Genomic DNA, 19,226 nt, shown 5'->3' with positions numbered 1-19,226 from the left:
ATAAAAATTTTCTTTCATCTGCTAAAAGAACAAGGTTTTCTTAGACTAGTGATCTGCTCTTGATAAGACTGAAAAGTTTTTCTTTGCCCTTTTAAGTAATCTGCCTAGAAAATAAAGATTCTGTGTTTTATCAAAATAATTTATTGTGCTTCATGTTGTCTTTATCAGGTCTTTGATTACTTAAGAAAATTGAATCTTCTCTATTAGAAAAGGAGAGTTGATTTCTTTTTTTTTTAAAACAATTATGTAACTTTCTGTATTTGCCTCCAAAGTTTGGTTAAAGGGATAACTAAGTATTGTATCACAATGACCTACGATCCTATTTGAATCCACAAAATCAAATTCTATTTTGCCCTTGAAATAACTGGGATTTTTAAGAGGGTCCCTGGAACATCTTAAAAGATTTATTCTCTCTCCTTATTAAAAAAAGAAAGTGATATGTTAAATGAATTAAGCTTATTTGATATTAAATTACATGAATAAGCATTGTCAGGCAAGAAATAATACTAAACATGCTTTATGTTGTATTTGTCTGAATATTTGTTAGTGATATGTGTTCCAGAAATTGTATAAAATTTCTAAATATCTGATAGGTAGTGTTTTCATTTATAATTCCAGTTATTACCTAAATAATCAAATTTCCTTGTTAACTGCATTATAATGAACTCTCTTTAGATCTTTAACTATGACTTTTTCTTTTGTCACTAACAGACAGTAACTGTTTTACTCTGATGCTTTTGCAAAAGTGTTCCTGTAAAAGTGCTTCATCTTCAAGCAGACCCATAGAAAGGACCCTAACAAGTATAGGTTTTTGATAACTTTCAGAACATACCACTGAACTAAGTGAGAATTTGCATAAATCTAATCGAGAAACTGATGGCTCCATAAAACTCCTAACAAAAGATCAATAAGAATTAATTATATGAGACTGAATGGACTAATGTGGTTAACAATTTTTATGACTTTTTGTTTGAAATTTTGTTGATTCTTCTGGGTTGCACACCTGGATCGCCAGAAGTCAGTGGAACTGCACTGGTACTTACTGCTATGAGGGCAGGTAACCTGGGGGACACCAGAGCAGTGCACTGACATTCCTGTGGCTAAAGCTAGGACAAGAGCAGAGTCAACAGAGTATTTAAAGTGTTCCAACCATGACTACTATGAACTGCAGCTCGGAAACAGGTTTGGAAGCCTCCATTTCAACAAAAGGGGAACAGACCTGGCCCCTGTCAGGGCTGTGACAACCACAGAACAACCAGGGCAGGCTCTGGTCACCACAACACCATCTATACCCCTAATCAAAGAGATAACAGTCAACACACATGTAAGAAAGACATAGCAACCATCCATACTAAAAACAGACCTTAAGACAAAATTATTAGAGGTGCACAGTCTACACAGGAATGCATCCTCATTAAAAAAAAAAACCCTTCAAGATCACAGTAGGTAACTGATATTCCATAAGCCATAGTGCAAGAGAGATATAAGTAAAATGAAGAAGCAGAGGAACTACTTCCAACTAAAGGAGTAAGAGAAATCCCCTGAAAGAATGATCAATGAATTAGACCTCAATAGTCCACTGGATCATGACTTCAAAAACGAAAAGAAACTATGAACAGAGACATAGAATATTTTAAAAGGGAAATTGAAACTATAAAGAGGAGCCAATTAAAAACAGAAAACTCAAAGTCTGAGATAAAAGCTGAGCTAAAGGCAGTCAAAAGCAGACTAGACAATACAGAGCAATGAATAAGTGACTTAGAAGAGAGGATAACAGAAGCCACCCAATCAGAACAGACAAAATAGCAAATAAAAACCAATGAAAGCAATATAAGGGACCAGTGGGATAATATAAAGCATGCCAACCTATGCTAGTAGGGGTCCCAGAAGGAGAAGAAAAAGCAAAGGGGATCAAAAAGGTATTGAAGAAATCATGACTGAAAACTTTCCAAACCTAAAGAAACAGATATTCAAGTACAGGAAGCACAGAGGGTCCCCAACAAGAAGAACCCAAACAGACCTACACCAAGACATATTATAATCAACATGGCCAAAGTTCAAGATAAAGAAATGATTCTGAAGGCCGCAAGAGAAAAACAGAGTTAGTTACAAGGGAACCCCAATAAGACTTTCAGCTGATTTCTCCACACATACACTTCAGGCCAGAAGGGAGTGGCAAGATATAGTCAAAGTTCTGAATGATAAAAAGCTGCAACCTAGGATACATTATCTGGTAAGGCTATCCTTTAGAATAGAAGGAGAGGTAAAGAATTTCACAGACAAGCAAAAACTTAAAGAATTTAGCAACACTAAACCTATGCCAAAAGAAATATTGAAATGTCTACCCTAAACAGAAAAGAAGCAGGATGCTATAGAAAGGAGAAAACCATAATTGGAAAGGTGATAACTACAATGAGTTGCAACAGAATAAACATGAAGATGTGAAAAAGGACATCAAAATCATTAAAGGTGGGATAGAGGAGCAAGAAAATATTGATTTTCTTCTTTTTTTCTTTTCATTCTTTTTAGGATGAGTTTGAGCTTATGTGACTATCAGTTTAAAGCAAAAAGATATAGTAATGGGTTAAAATACTTGAAAAACAAAGTAACCACAAGTCAAAAGCATAAACCCCAAAAAGAAACCAAGATAATACAAAAGAAAATTATCAAACCACAAAAAGAAAAAGAAAGGAACAAAGAAGAAATATCAAACCAACTGGAAAACTAAGTTCAAAATGACAATAAACACACATCTATCAATAATTACTCTAAATGCCAATGGACTAAATGCTCCAATAAAGACAGAGAGTGGCAGACTGGATAATAAAACAAGAACCTACAATATGCTACCTTCAAGAGACCCACTTTATGGTGAAGGACACACAGATTGAAAGTGAGAGGAGGGAAAAATATTTCATGCAAATAGAAAAGACATGAAAGCAGGGGTAACAATACTCATATCAGACAAAATAGATTTTAAAACAAAGGCCATAAAGAGAAAGAAGGACACTATATAATGATTTAAGGAACAATACAAGATGAGGATATTACTCTCAGTAACATATATGCACCCAATATAGAAGTGCCTAAATATATAAAGCAAATACTAACAGACATACAGGGAGAAACTGATAGGAACACAATCATAGTAGGAGACTTAAACATCCCATTAACATCACTGGACAGATCTTCCAGACACAATATCAATAAAGCAAAGGAGAAACTAAATGTACAATAGAACAGCTGGACTTGGTTGATATTTTTTAGGAAATTAAACCCCTAAAAAACAGAATATACATTCTTTTCAAGTGTGCATGGGACATTCTCTAGGACAGATCATGTACATGGGCACAAAAGAAGACTCAACAAATTTAAGAGGACAGAAATTATTTCAAGCATCTTTTGTGACCACAATGCCATGAAACAAGACATCAACCACAGAAAAAGAAAGGAGAAAAAAAAAATGACAGCATGGAGATTAAACAACATGCTAATAAAAAAAAATCAATGAGTCAATGATGAAATCAAAGAAATTAAAAAATACTTTGAGATAAAGGACAATGAAAACACAACCACAAAAAATCTATGGGATGCAGCAAAAGCAGTCCTAAGAGAGAAGAAGTTTATAGAGATACAGGCCTTCCTCAAAATAGAAGAACAATCTCAGGTAAACAACCTAACCTATCACCTAAAAGAATTAGAAAAAGAAGAGCAAACAAAACCAAATGTCAACAGAAGGAGGAAATAATAAAGAACAGGGAGAAAATAAATAAAATAGAGATTAAAAAAAATAGAAAAATCAATCAAACCAAGAGCTGCTTTTTTGAAAGAGTAAACAAAATTGACAAACCTCTGGACAGGCTTACCAAGAAGAAAAGAGAGAATACAAATAAACAATAAGAAAGGAAAAGGGAGAAATTACAACCAATACTGCAGAAATTAAAAAAAAAAGAGAGAGAATACTATGAACAACTATATGGAAACAAATTGGACAACCTGAAGAAATGGACAAGTTTCTTGAAACATGCAGCCTACCAAGACTGAATCAAGAAACAGACCACTTAAACAGACTGATCAATAGAAATGAAATAGAATTAGCAATAAAAAACCTCCCTGCAAACAAAAGTCCAGGACAAGATGGCTTCAATGGGGAATTCTATCAAATATACAAAGAAGAATTCATACCAGTCCTTCTCAAACTCTTCCAAAAGAATGCAAAGGAGGGAGTAATCCCAAACTCATTCTATGAAGCCACCATTGCCCTGACACCAAAACCAGACAAAGACACTACCAAAAAAAGAGAATTATAGGTCAATATTACTGATGAACAAAGATGCAAAAATCCTCAACAAAATACTATCAAACAGAATCCAACAGCACATAAAAAAGATCATACACTATGATCAAGTTGGAGTCATCTCAGGGGCACAAAGATGGTTCAACATAGGCAAATCAATCAATGTGATGCACCACAACAACAAAAGAAAGGACAAAAAACATATGATCATCTCAACAGATGCAGAAAAGCATTTGATAAAAACTTACCAAAGTGGATATAGAGGGAACATATCTCAACATAATAAAAGCTATTTATGACAAACCTACAGCCAGCATCATACTCAACAGTGAAAAACTGAAAGCCTTCCCACTAAAATCTGGAACAAGACAAAGATGTCCACTCTCACCACTTCTATTCAACATAGTTTTGAAAGTTGTAGACAGAGCAATCAGGCAAGAAAAAAAAGAAATAAAAGGGATCCATAATGGAAGAGAAGAGGTAAAACTGTCACTATATGTAGATGACATGATACTATATATAGAAAACCCTAAAAGTTCCAAAAACTACTAGAACTGATAAAATAATTCAGCAAGGTAGCAGGATACAAGATTAATATACAGAAATCAGTTGCATTTCTTTACACTAACAATGAATTAGCAGGAAAAGAAAGTAAAGAAACAATCCCTTTTAAAGTTACATCCCAAACAATAAAATACTTAGGAATAAATCTGACCAAGGAAGTGAAATACTTATCCATGGAGAATTACAAAACATTGATTAAGGAAATTAAATATGACTTAAAGAAATGGAAAGATATTCTGTGCTCTTGGATTGGAAGAATCAATATCGTTAAAATGGCCATACTGCCCAAGGTGATCTATAGATTTATTGCAATCCCTATCAAATTACCCAGGAGATTTTTCATAGAACTAGAACAAATAATCCTAAAATTTACATGGAACCACAAAAGACCCAGAATTATCAAAGCAATATTGAAAAAAAAAGAATGAAGCTGAGAGAATAACCCTCCCAAACGTCAGACAATACTACATAGTTACATAATGAAAACAGCATGGTATTGGCATAAAAACAGACATATGAATCAATGGAACAGAATAGAGAGCCCAGAAATAAACCCACAGACCTAAGGTCAATTAATCTTCGACAAAGGAGACAAGAATATACAATGGAGAAAAGACAATCTCTTCAGCAAGTGGTGTTGAAAAACTGGACAGCAGCAATGTAAATCAATGAAGTTAGAACATTCCCTCACTCCACACACAGAAATGAACTCAAAATGGCTTAAAGACTTAAATACAAGACAAGACACAATAAACCTCCTAGAAGAAAACATAGGCAAAACATTCTCTGATGTAAATCTTAGCCTTTTTCTTAGGGGAGTCTACTCAGGCAATAGAAGTGAGAGCAAAAATAAACAAATGGGACCTAATTAAACTTATAAGCTTTTCCACAGCAAAGGAAACAATAAACAAAACAAAACTGCAATCTATAGAATGGGAGAAAATATTTGCAAATGATGCAACTGACAAAGGCTTAATTTCCAGAATATATGAACAGCTCATACAAGTTAATAACAACAAAACAAATAACCCAGTCCAAAAATGCGTAGAAGACCTAAACAAGCAATTCTCCAATGAAGATATACAAATGGCCAGTAGGAACATGAAAAATTGCTCTATATTGCTAATCATCAGAGAAATGCAAATTAAAACTACAATGAGTTATCACCTCACACCAGTCAGAATGGCCATCATTAAAAAGTCCGTGAATAATAAATGCTGGAGAGGGTGTGGAGAAAAGGGAACCCTCCTACATTGTTGGTGGGAATGTAGTTTGGTGCAGCCGTTATGGAAAACAGTATGGAGACTCCTCAAAAAACTACAAATAGAGTTACCATATGATCCAGCAATCCCACTTCTGGGTATATATCTGGAGGGAACTCTAATTCAAAAAGGTACATGCACCCCAATGTTCATAGCAGCATTATTTACAATAAACCAAGACATGGAAACAACCTAAATGTCCATCAACAGATGACTACATAAAGAAGCTGTGGTATGTTTATACAATGGAATACTACTCAGCCCTAAAAAAGAATAAAATAATGCCATTTGCAGTAACATGGATGACCTAAAGATCATCATTCTAAGTGAAGTAAGCCAGAAAGAGAAAGCAAAATACCATATGGTATCATTCATATGTGGAATCTAAAGGAAAAAGGACACTATGAACTTATCTACAAAACAGAAATAGACTCACAGACTTAGTAAACAATCTTATGGTTACCAGGGAAAGGGGGTAGGAAAGGATAAATTTGGGAGTTTGAGATTTACAAATGCTAGCCATTATATATAAACATAGATTTAAAAAAGTTTCTTCTGTATAGCACAGGGAACTATGTTCAATATCTTGTAATAACCTCTAATGAAAAAGAATATGAAAATGAATATATGTATGTATATGCATGGCTGGGACTTTGTGCTGTACACCAGAAATTGATACATTGTAACTGATGGTACTTCAATAAAACAAACAAACAAAACTATCCTTTTCATGAAGCCCTGCAAACTAAATGTGAACAACTTGATATAAACTTCCCAGAAATCACTGTAATTGTTCATGTATGGATAGTCTTCATACCACTTAGAAAATTTACCTGAGCACCCAGTGACATCAGAGACATTCACATTGCAAAAGATGCTTTGGCCCTGACAGCTAGAAATATTCTCAGTGGGCTGCCCACAGGACTCAAACTGGGCTTATAGATTGAATGGTAAAACAAACATGTGATTATCAAACATCTGCTTGTTGCTTCTTCAAGGGGAGGAAGGTAATTCACTGGATGCTCAGGATGGTATATAAACCTCAATTGCCTGGTTGTCTTTGAATCTCATATCTTGGTGGGGATCCTGTATGTACAAAATTAAATGTCTTTCTCCTGGTAATCTGTCCTATGTCAATTTAGTTATTAGACCAGCCATAGAACCTAAAACAGAAGAAGGGAACATTTTTCCACCCCTACACATGTTGGTAATTTTTTAATTACAAGTTTTTAGAAGTGTATATATTCATTTCAGTAGCTATTCTCTAACTCTAATGTTTTTCTGAATATGATTATATAATCTAAATGTGTCAACCCCATAATATTAATAGATTTTAAACATACTAAAATATTTGGCAGCTATTCCAAGAGAGAATACCAAACATTTCAGATAATCACCAGTTAGAATTTTATCTCTATACATATACATTTACTGTTTTATAAAACTATCTCTAAAAAAGTCATCTACCAAGATCAATAAATTTCAACTCCAATTTAGAACTGTGCCTAATTATGCACTGAATGTTACAAAAAGGAACACTGAAAATTTGTGTCTTATGGATATTAAGGGCTTGTTTGCAAAACAATCATATTTGACAATATGAAATGCAGCTTCTATTAATTTTTACCACAACGAAAAGAAAAATATCAATGTAATAAATATTGAACGCCTTTGAAAAAAATATTTTGTTCCAAAGTTTTCATTATAATGATGTATTAAGTCAGAATACATTTGGGTAGTAAAATAGAAGAAAAAAACTCTCGCTTCTGATATATACCTGCATGTTTAGGAAGAGAACCCGTGATCTGTAGGTTCCATAGGGTAAAATACGTAGATACAGTAAAAGAAGACCTTTTTTCTCTCTCTAATAGGCACTATTTCTAGAATATCTCTGGTCTCCTTTTATTGATGGGATTGCTTTAAGGACAATGATATCGTGTAAGTTTAGTATTTTATCTCTGTATATGACCCATGAAAATAAAAATGATCATCAAAATATTACAATGGAATGGCCCTCCACTGCAAATAAGGAAAGTACAGACTTACTTATTAGAAGCTGCGCGGAGCAGAAATTGCTATCACTGAGAGTTTAATTTCCAAAATATACAAACAGCTCATAAAACTCAATAACAAAGAAACAAACAATCCAATCAAAAAAAAAAAAAAGGGGAGAAGACCTAAACAGACATTTCTCCAGTGCAGACATACAGATGGCCAACAGGCATATAAGAAGATGCTCAATACTGCTAATTATCAGAGAAATGCAAATCACAACCACAATGAGGTATCACCTGACACCAGTCAGAATGGCCATCATTAAAAAGTCCACAAACCATAAATGCTAGAGAGGATGTGGAGAAAAAGGAACCCTCCTATACTGTTGGTGGGAACATAATTTGGTGTAGCCATTATGAAAACAATAGGGAGATTCCTTAAAAAACTAAAAATAAGAGTTACCCTATGATCCAGCAGTTCCACTCCTGAGCATATATCTGGAGAAAACTCTAATCAAAAAGATCAGTGCACAACCAATGTTCATAGCAGTACTATTTACAATAAACCAACACGTAGAAGCAACCTAAATGTCCATTGACATGATTGGATAAAGAAAATGTAGTGTATATACATATAATGGAATACTACTCAGCCATTAAAAAGAATGAAATAATGCCATTTGCAGCAACATGGCTAGACTAAGAATATCATATTGTGTAAAGTAAGCCATACAGAAAAAGACAAATGTCACATGATATCACTTATATGTGGAATCTTAAAAAAAATGATGCGAATGAACTTATTTGCAAAACAGAAAGAGACTCAGGCATATTAAAAAAACTTATGGTTATCAAAGGGGAAAGGGGGTTGGGGAGGGATAAATTATGAATTTGGGATAACCAGATACAAACTACTAATTATAAAACAGATAAACAACAAGGTCCTACTGTATAGCACAGGGAACTATATTCAATAGCTTATAATAATACAAAAAAGAATATATATATATTTATATCTATAACTGATTCACTATATTGTACACTAGAAACTAACACAACATTGCAAGTAAACTATACCTCAAAAAAAAAAAAAAAGAAATGGCTGTAACTGGCCTCTTCTCCCCTAAAACACTAACTCAAGTTCTTTTTAAACAAACTTGTCAAACAGCTAATATATAATCAATTACCAGCTGATGCTTGTCTTAGCTGAAGTTCTCTATAAAACAGAAAATAAGATGAGGCTTAACTGCTAAATGCTTTCCTGGGAAGTACAGTTCCAAAAAAAGGAAAGTGAGGGAGTAGGGAACTAGCCAAGGGGGGCTGGGAAGCATATCGACTTGGGGAGAGAGACACAGCTGACCATCTGGCTCCCTTCCGGACAGGGGTATGGGAGCCACTCAACTTACAGTTACAACCTGAGCAAGTTGATGGCAGCTCCCCGACTCAGTACCTCCCACAGTCTTTCTATTGACTGTGTAAGGGGATAATTCCCTGTCTTAAAAACTTACATATTTGGAAAACAGAGTCTCATCTGGTTCCTTGATCAAACTCTGACTCAGATGGCAACTCAAATTTCATTAACTATGCTTATGTTTAGATTTGTCATTAATGTTTCATATTGTTATGTAACTTTCAGTTAGCATATTGATCATTATGACAATGATTATATACATACTAGTGCATTTGGCTTCATGTTTCAAACTACACTATCCTTAGCTATATGAATATTGTGTATAAAAGTTATTTTTGTTCAGTTGCATGACATATTTAATTTCATTGTGTATTTAATCTAACATACAAAGGAGATAAAGTTGCTTCCCCAAACCACACTCTTAAGCAAAATTTACAATCATCTGGGGTCCTTGTTAAAAATGCAGGTTTCTAAGACGCTGTGAATGCCTGATTTAGTATGCTCCTTAAAAACCACTACTAAACCTCACCAACTGTTTCTAAACTCTGATGTAACTTGGTGCAGGGCATACCAATGTACTTGCTGTCAGTGTGAATACATCAGTTTTTTTTTATAAAGTCTTCAATTTTGATGTACGTAAAATATTGTTGGCACATCATCAGGGTTTTCTAGAGGCTTTGAGAAGAAATACATGGTGATACTTCTAACAATATGGCTTCATCCATTACCTAGCATCGATCTCTCACAGTCAAACTAACAGAAGAACTCTTTCCCACTGCTTTTACACTGCAAGATATTTTGGTGCATTCTGGAACAATGTGAGTTAACTGCAAATAATTCAACAGCTCAAATAATGGGGATGGAGGAGAGATATAGTAACCCCAAAACTAAAGAAAGAAACTAAATAAAGAACTCTAACTTAAGAGGGGAAAATAGATTGAACTCAGCATTCATTCAGTGTTTTTGATAAGAGACCTGGCTGAGAACTGTTTAAATAAATGTAGCACAGACTTTTAAAAATGTGTATATCATATACTCTCCATCTTAAGAGGGGGAGTACATGATAAATGCATAGGTAGTATATTTCACTAAGAGAAGTATTTATTTTATTGAAAAACTGAAAAACTGAATTGGGCAATATGAGAATCTTGTACAAAAGTAAGGTTAAAATATATTCAATTTTTGTTGTCAATTCTTAGTGTTCTAATAATGTTATTTGGGGTGGGGAGCAAAGGACATCTAACTCAAAATCAGATTAATTTCAATTTTTTAAAACAGCTAAGAAATTTTATAAAGAAAAGAAATTGAATTAAAAATACTTTGGACAATGTTAATCTTTAAAACCATAATAGCATATGTAGTTCAGAAATACCACTATATTTTATCTTAACATTATGTATAGAAAATAAATATAAAAATAATGTAATGATCATATTTTTACAAACTATAAAGAGTGTTTAGATTCATTCTAGTAATTAAATGCAATGACATGAAAAACCATGAAAATTGGCATGTTTTGGTGTAAACAACACCAAAGTATAATAAATCATGCTGAAGAGAAGTTAATGAATCCCCATCTCTTTTTCCAAATATGTAGGGTTAAATTAAAATTCAATTTTTACTTTTGGATAAAGTACAGTTATGGTTTAGAACTAGGGCAGAATTAAAATGACCAGTGGACCTGGTCCATTCAACACTCTGTACCCTTAATAATGCAGCAAAATGGCAGGACCAGCCTTAGTGACTGTCTGCCTCTAGGGGCCTTGTGGTTGAAGCCCATTGGACTAATCTGTTCCTTTCAAGGCAATAATTGTAGACAAAGGGCAAAGAGTTGCAACATTACATGTGTAGTGAGATACATGTAAAGAGAATGAGTAAGTGGAAGGACAAGGCATTGGCAAGAATTAAAGAATGACAGGCCTAGTTGCAGTTGTAGAGAAAAGTCTATAATAACAGGATTTTGAAATTTTTTGCACTGTTATTTCAATGTACCTGTATGTTAGATTTTGTTGAACTAACTTTTCCAAAAAAAATTTGCAAGATTTGGTAACATAGTCTCCTGTTGTGTTTTAGATGTCTTAGTCCATAACCTTTTTTATCAACATTTACTACACACTTGTATAAGACATGCTCTAGGACGTAGGAAAACATATACAAACATACACACAAAACACTAGACCACCAATTATGTCTGGGATCAAGTCCTGAGACCATCATGAATCTCCTAATTAAAAAGTGCACCTACAACATATAATTTTCATCATAAATTGCATACACCACCAAAAAGCAAAACCTAGCAACAAGGCTGAGTGAAGATGTGGCTATTGGTTATCTACTAGGCTTTTTTACTGGCCAAGTGACCTACTCCTTCATTAGCTGTGTTACACTCCTATTCGGATTTTGTCTCAGCAATTTGCAAATTACTACGTCACCAACCATCTTGGATCACCTGGGAATAGTCAAACTGATGAAAACCGTAAGTCATATAGTAAACACATACTGTACATGGTTCATACCTACAAAGAAATCTTTTCAGGTTAAAAATGTAATTATATTTTAATGAAATAATACTTTTAGAGAACTAGTCTTACACTGATATAATACGTATTTAGAAGCTGTTCATGCTCTACTTTGGATCGTCTATTAGCATATTACTCATTTTTGTGCCTGTTGCCTTTCTAACTGTTTCTTTAGGCTTGGCAATCACCTGAGAGAGAGAGAGACAGAGACACAGACAGACAGAAACAGAGAGACAGAGAAAGGGAACCAATGAAATGAAAACTAGTTTGTTTTTAAAAGGTTTGGGAGAAGAGAGAGAAAAGCTAAAACATTAAATCTATTTTTGGGTTATTTTGGATGCTATTTATTAGTATCCCTAGTTTTAAATACATTCAGCCATAAATTACAAAATAATTGATCTATTTATTGGTCTAAAATTCAGGAATCAGTGTGAAATCATTTTCAGAAGAAATTGTCATTATATAGCAAAGAGTATTTTATCATAAATCTTCATTCTCGTTGGTAAACATAACAAGTAGCTCAGTGACGGCCACATTTATTAAAGTGGCATGTAATTAGCTGACTCACCTAATAAGACTTCACAGCAGAGCAACAACTGCCAGCTTTTCTCATGTTACTTGGATATAGACCTAGTTGCAAATTGTAATACACAACAGGAAGTCTGAGAATAAACTATTTTCAGTTTTCATGTCCAAAGATTAATCCTCTTCTATTAATAAATATTATTATATACATTTATACATATGTATTTTTGCTTACTATTTAAGTTTGCATGGATAGGATTCTTGACGATCAGCCCCTTGGGTGGTGACTGAATAAGACATCAAAGGGAAAGTGGGTCAGTCCGATAAAGATATACTCTTCTATTGAGCTCTGAAGGAGTCAGCCATTTCATCTTTGCAAATGCATTGATATTTGGAGGCAAGTCTTAAAGCTAACATCTGGGGGAAGAATCAGTGGGGAGTGTAGGTTATGACAAAGAAACAGAGTCTGCTTCCGTATCTTAGGGAATTGAGGAAATGCTGAAAGGCTTCTGAGAAAGAGGAAATTTGCTATCAAGAGCATAGCAAGCCAAGGCTCAGGTGTTTGCTTTCAAAAACAAATGGGAAACTGGTGTTAATACCTGACGGGGAGAAAATACTTCAGACAAAACTAACTGCTCATACACAAAAAGGTGGAGAGAACCCATGGGGCTCAGAAGCAGAGAGGGAAGGCAATAGCTTCAAGACCAATGCATGTGAAACCCAGAAAATGACTCTTAAAGAACAAGATTTGTCTTCTTTCATCTAAGAGAGCAAAGACTTGGGAGAAGCTGTAAGAAAGGCAGAGCTGGAACACAGCACTGTCACGTACCTGTGATAACCTGAGGTTCCAGCAGTCTCCATGCTGCTGGGAACAGCCCACATGCAAGGCTTTCAAGATCTAGAGGAAAACTTCACCAGGATCTCAGCTCTCCAGCTGAAATATCTTTGTTTAGCATCTGAGACAGTGAACGCCCAGGGAACAATGCCCTGCTGACCACAGCAGTCAATTTCAAAGGGTGTTGCAGTTTCTCTACACTGGAAATTCTACCACTGTTTTGTCGCACCAGTCGTGGTTGTTAGTTTCTTTTGGTTACTCAGATCAAGTTTTCTCTACCCTTGTCTCAACAGATCTGAATAAGACAGAATGTACTTGAGGATTATCAAGAAAGATAATGGGCTGGATATATCCTTAAAAGGTTATTCAGATACAGTATTGTTAAATGCTTAATTTTTCATCTTACTCTGACATGGGCTAACAATCATGGCTAAAGTTTATTTAGTGTTTACTCTGTATTTGAAATGTTCCAAGAGTTCACATGCATTATTTCATTTAAGAAACCAACAACTTGTAGAAGTTACTGCAATTATTTATTTTTTTCAATGAATGAACAGACATAGGCAGTCTAGCTCCAGAGCCCTAACTACAGTGAAGTACATTTATCCAATTCCTTGACAAAAAAATTCTTATTAAAACATTAAGTTGATCTGCTTACAAAAGATAAAATTCAGTTTCAAAAACTTAAAACTCTCAAAATGCAACGTGTAGTATTGTATGAGTAAATAGCTGTGCTACCTCTACTACTACCTAAATGTTTGTCACCACTTTCATCAGAAAAAAATTAGAGGCTGAAAGAACTGTTGACATATATATATGTGAGTGACCTATTTACAGGGGCAAAAATCAGAGAGAGAATAATTTTAACCACATGGTTATTAAATCTGCAAAAAGTAAGTTGATTAACTTTTTATTACAGGGTAAAATACCTTATTATGAATTCTATGCATAGCATTTTTTTTCTGGCTTAGGCCTTTTCATTAGAGTGGTTCTAACAGAATAAAGATGATGAAATTGTCAGAAATAAATTGTTCATTTTGTCCCTTAAATATGTGTCAGAGAAATTACAGTTTTCAGAATGGTTTGAAACATTGCTTGAGTTTCTCTCTTCACTCTTTCTGAACAACCAACAAAGCTTTGCCTGGGTCACAGGCCTTCTCTTTCTTAGCTTTACACTGGAAATTGTCTTCTCTCCCAAGTCCCTGCAACAAGTTCATTTTGAATTTCATAATAAAAAGTAATGATCCAATAAGTCTATGGCAGATGTTACACTTAGTCATGATGTTTATACATTTATTGACTGCATCATTCCACAGAGGATTTGAAGAAGAATAAAAGATTATTTCCTCATCACAACAAATGAATAGTGTTTGCTTTGTCTAATGTCTTTTTTCTTCCTTTAATTAAACACTAAATGTTTATTTGTGTTCTTTTAATTACTTTTAAAGCATCCATTATTTCTGGATTACATTATTGACCACACAGTAAATCAATATAGAGTTCTGCATTTATTTTTTCAACTATTCTCCCTTCTTTATTTTGGTTCATTTCTATCTCTCTTTGGTTTTTATTCCATGGAAGCTCCTGAGTTATGTATCAGAGAGAGGAAAAACAAAACACATAGAATATTCTGTATTTGATGCCGCAACTGAATCAGCAGTCTCAAAGATTAGGTGGGATGGGTACATGACTCTATGTGTGTGCTGGAAACCTATATACTGAGGATGATTCCTAATTCTGCCACTGCTGAGAAGCAAAACGGCTACACAATCACTCTAAATATCTTGTGTCATAGTCCCCTTCCTCCAACAACTCTGCGTACTGCCTGTTGTTTGGAAGTCCAGGAGAAAATATGCTTTTAAGAGCATGGCATCTGGTGGCATATTGACCTGGTGGCAGATGGTCCAGGTGAGATTTTGAGCAATTTAGATGTCTCAGCTGGAAGACGGTAATAATAAAACCTTTCTCAGAGTGTTGTACTAAATGAGATAATATACATAAGTTAGCCTAGAATGACCAGCACACAGTCATAACAACACTGAATATTTACTGAGCATCTGCTAAGCGCTGGACTGGCCTTAGTACTTAGTTACCTAAGTATCCCAATAAATGTTTATCAAATATTGTCTCAATGCATATTACCCACTGTTGTTCTACTTTCATTTTATTGCTAATCTTATTTTTTAAAAAAGCTTTTCTTGGAAAAGAGTGAAACAAAAAAAGAAATCTATTTTAAGAATGGCAGCCTTTGCCTTATCTCGTTGACTAGCCACATCGACTGTCCGATGAGCTGCAGTATTTTCCCTTTCTCACACTGGTGCGTAAGCCTGACCGTTGGTTCCCCTTCTCTCAGCTGCCTAGGATGCAGCTGAAGCCTTTTGTACTGCATGCTAGTTGGGCCTGTTACATCCTGGGTACGTCCTATCCTAGTGACACAGATAAGAAGCAAATGCTACGGAGCTATCAGTGCAAATGCTACAAGTACAGTATTCTGTCTTAAACTGAAGACTTTAAAGCAGAAGCAGTGTTATATTTAGACCATACCAAGGGTGAGAAAGATTCACAGAACCAGTGCTTGAAGATAAATATACTTTTCTTGATATTTATAATGTTGGTAAAGAAGCACCTCTTATCCTTGCAATAAGTAGCTTATCATAATTGAAGCTAAACAAGATATATATTAAAAGCCCTGACTTGTCCTTTGTAGGCTTTTGGGTCAACCTCACAATAGGGTAAATACTGTACCTATGAAACTCTAGACTTCTTTATCAGTTATAACCTCCACATAAAAAATACAATATGGGTCGGTGGGTCAGGGGGAGAGGGTGGTGGATATAGAGTACTGAGATCTTAGAAATGGCAAATACCAACAGTGTAACATTACTACAGATCTTACATACATACAGTGAGGTTACATCCTGATAAACCCTATGAAAGTTGAAAACATCCTAAGTCAAAAATGCCTTTAATACACCTTACCTACCCAACACCACAGCTTAGCCTAGCCTACCTTAAATGTGCTCAGAACAACTACATTAGCCTATAGCTGGGCAAAATCATCTAATACAAGCCTACTTTTTAATAAAGTGTTGAGTATCCTATGTAATAATATGAATACTGTACTGAAAGTGAAACAGAATGGTCGTAGGGTGACAGAATGGTTGTTAAGTGCACTGGTGGCTTTCTCTCACGGTCATGTGGCTGACTGGGAGCTGCAGCTTGCTGCCACTGCTCAGTACCACGAGAGTATGGTACTGCATGTTGCTGGCCTTGGAAAAGATCAAAATTCAAAGTATGGTTTCTATTGAATGTGTATTACCTTCACACCATCAGAAAGTCAAAAAATTGTAAGTTGAACCACTGTAGTCAGGGACTAGATTTATGACAGTAGGTCACAGTAGCTGGTAGCATTGTGACTTGCTTCCAAAAATGTGCAATATGTTTTGTGTTTAAAGGGCTATAAGATTTTGGAAGGCAAATATAGAATGTTGTTCTATATTAAGAAGGGACCTGGTAACAATGATTTTTGTGATATTCTTTATCAATAAACATCTCCAAATTTTGATAAAAACTATGATACAACAAATGTTGTTTCTCTGCAGGCTAATTCAAAGACTGTATATTTTGTGTTATGTTACCAAGTATGCAATCATATTGCCAATATTAGGCTACTCAACTAATCAAAAGTAATTAGCACTATAAACCCAATAAACATAATTATGGATAGTATATTATATCAGGAATGGCAGAATGTACAATGCTATACAAGACATGGCCCCTTCACCTCAAGCAACCGCAAGTCTAGATAAATAAATGAGAGGCACATAAAAGCTAGTAAAACACGGGGTAGTAAACTGTGATAAAATGGCATGAGGAAGGTAAAAGTAAAATATTCAGAATGAGGTGTGATTACTTCTGGCTAAAGGAAACATTATCAGAACCGGATTTGAAAATTTTGGTCAGACTGGGAACTTCATGGACAAAACATTGTGGCAAGGAAGTGATTTTGTCTGGTTGGAGAATAGGCCATGGAGATAGAATAGTACCCTAAAAGCTATTCAGTAGGTCTTAAATATTCAAGAATTGTTCCGTGTATCATGTGGTAAACATTTTGTCTGAGGAAGAATGTTCTGGAAACGATGTGTGGAACAATTTGGGAAAAAGGGGAGAAGAGATGGCTGGATCACATAGGGGATTAGTCATAGCAATAATCTGAAGAGAGGTGACCAGAAGAATGGGAGTGGAAATGGAGCAAAGGGATTGGTGGTGTGAGCTATTGTAGAAGTTGAATGGACAGAATTTAGCAACTGTTGTTTACAACTGTGGTAAGTCAAATTTTATCCTCCCTGCAAGCTAACACGTTAGCCTGCCACATGTTATGAATGCTGGCCAGAGACACTGGAGTCCTGGTTCAGAGACAAATGACTTTATCCTTCACAATAAAAGCAGTAGCCAGAGTATCGTCATTTTCTTGATTAGCTTCTCCAAGTCCCAGTTCCCACAGGGAGGTTCAGGTGACACCCGCACAGCCAGTGGGTTGCATTATAGAAGAGGAATCCAGGGCCCAGGGAACCTGAATCTTCTATAATAGGCAGTTAACATGCCTTTCCTTTGCTCCCAAAAGAGACACTATCTCTAACCAAGGCTGTAAACACATCTGTCCTTTGCTTTAGAGAGAGAAACTCTCTTCTGACTTTCCCTGTTCCAAGGCTATTCACTATACAAAAAGATAGTCTCAAACACTAGGCAGTTAGTATCTTGTTTGCAAAATGTACAGAAATGTGAAATACTTGTTCTCTCAACACTACTTGGATGTGGGCAAATGACATACAACAAGGAGTAAAAACAATCAAGTTTTGAGTTTGACTAGAAAAATGGGGACCATTATTATAGCAATAAAGAAAAAGAGAACAAAGTAGGTTTCGGGGGCAAAGTTATTTTGTGTTATGTTGCATCTGAGGTGCTTGCATAAATACATTTGAAAATATGAGACCAGAGTTAAGACTTCAGAAATATAGACCTACTTTGAATATTTACTCCAGAGAGGCATTTGAGGACGTCATCAGGGTTCACAAAACTAAGAAAAAGAGGCAACTGAGGGAAAACAATCCGGTACCACATGAAGAACCTTCTCAGTTATGCAGCAAGGCAGGAAAAGGAGGGACAAAGCAAAGGCAAAGTAAGAGATGGGAGATGAAACACAGGAAGCAACAATATTTCAGAAGCTGAATAAAAAAAGGCCTTTAATTGACTGGTACTATGACTGGCAGTTTCAAGCACCAGAAAAAAAGAAAATGAGGAAGAGAACCACACGTGTACTTTCAGTACTAAGCACTTTATGCATGGGAGATGCATGTGTGTTTATTAAACATCTGTTTGTTTAAGTTTGTTGAGTAATCCAGAAACAGATGGAGGGAAAATTCAAATTTTAGGAGATAAAAGGAATAAGCAAGACCATTGGAGGCCATGACAGTAGACAACATTTTGTGAAACTGTGAGTAGAGAAGGCTGTTGGGAGATTAAATTTTGAGGGTAACAGGATTAACGATGAGTAGGATTTGGGGTTTTTGTTTGTCTTTCTAAAGAAATGGCAAGACTTGGTAATGATTTCAGTAGGAGTAGAGTTTCATGATACAAGGCAGAGAGGGGTTGCTTCATAGAGTAAAAGCTCAAAAGACAGAGAAAGGGATGGAATCAAGAACAGAGGTGATTACTTTGGGAGAAGCAGGGCATGTTAACACACAGAGACAGTTCTAGATGGAGACAAGAGAAAACAACATAGTCTTTTTTCCTAGGTAAACTAAGTGATGAGATCATAC

At 35.2% G+C, this 19,226-nt stretch overlaps 1 protein-coding gene and 1 long non-coding RNA gene across 9 annotated transcripts in view; one reads left to right on the top strand and one right to left on the bottom strand.

Moving 5' to 3' along the window:
- SNCA (synuclein alpha) overlaps positions 1 to 19,226 on the bottom strand; it is a 113,937-nt gene that overhangs the window by 10,181 nt on the left and 84,530 nt on the right. The gene's annotated exons all lie outside the window — the stretch shown is intronic.
- Positions 1 to 19,226, top strand: part of LOC140686450 (uncharacterized) — a 266,956-nt gene that overhangs the window by 238,444 nt on the left and 9,286 nt on the right. For 3 of the 5 annotated variants that reach the window (XR_012060282.1, XR_012060281.1, XR_012060284.1), the window contains exon 6: positions 712 to 937. The exons of the other annotated variants lie outside the window; for them this stretch is intronic. This is a non-coding gene — a long non-coding RNA (uncharacterized lncRNA). Of the gene's footprint in view, positions 1 to 711; positions 938 to 19,226 lie in introns of those variants that run through there. 5 annotated transcript variants of the gene reach the window in all.

This window comes from Vicugna pacos, chromosome 2 (genome assembly GCF_048564905.1).
Source record: "Vicugna pacos chromosome 2, VicPac4, whole genome shotgun sequence".
Taxonomy (NCBI): Eukaryota; Metazoa; Chordata; class Mammalia; order Artiodactyla; family Camelidae; genus Vicugna; species Vicugna pacos.
The sequence above is the reverse complement of the archived record's forward strand: the minus strand, read 5'-3'. Positions and strand labels throughout refer to the sequence as shown.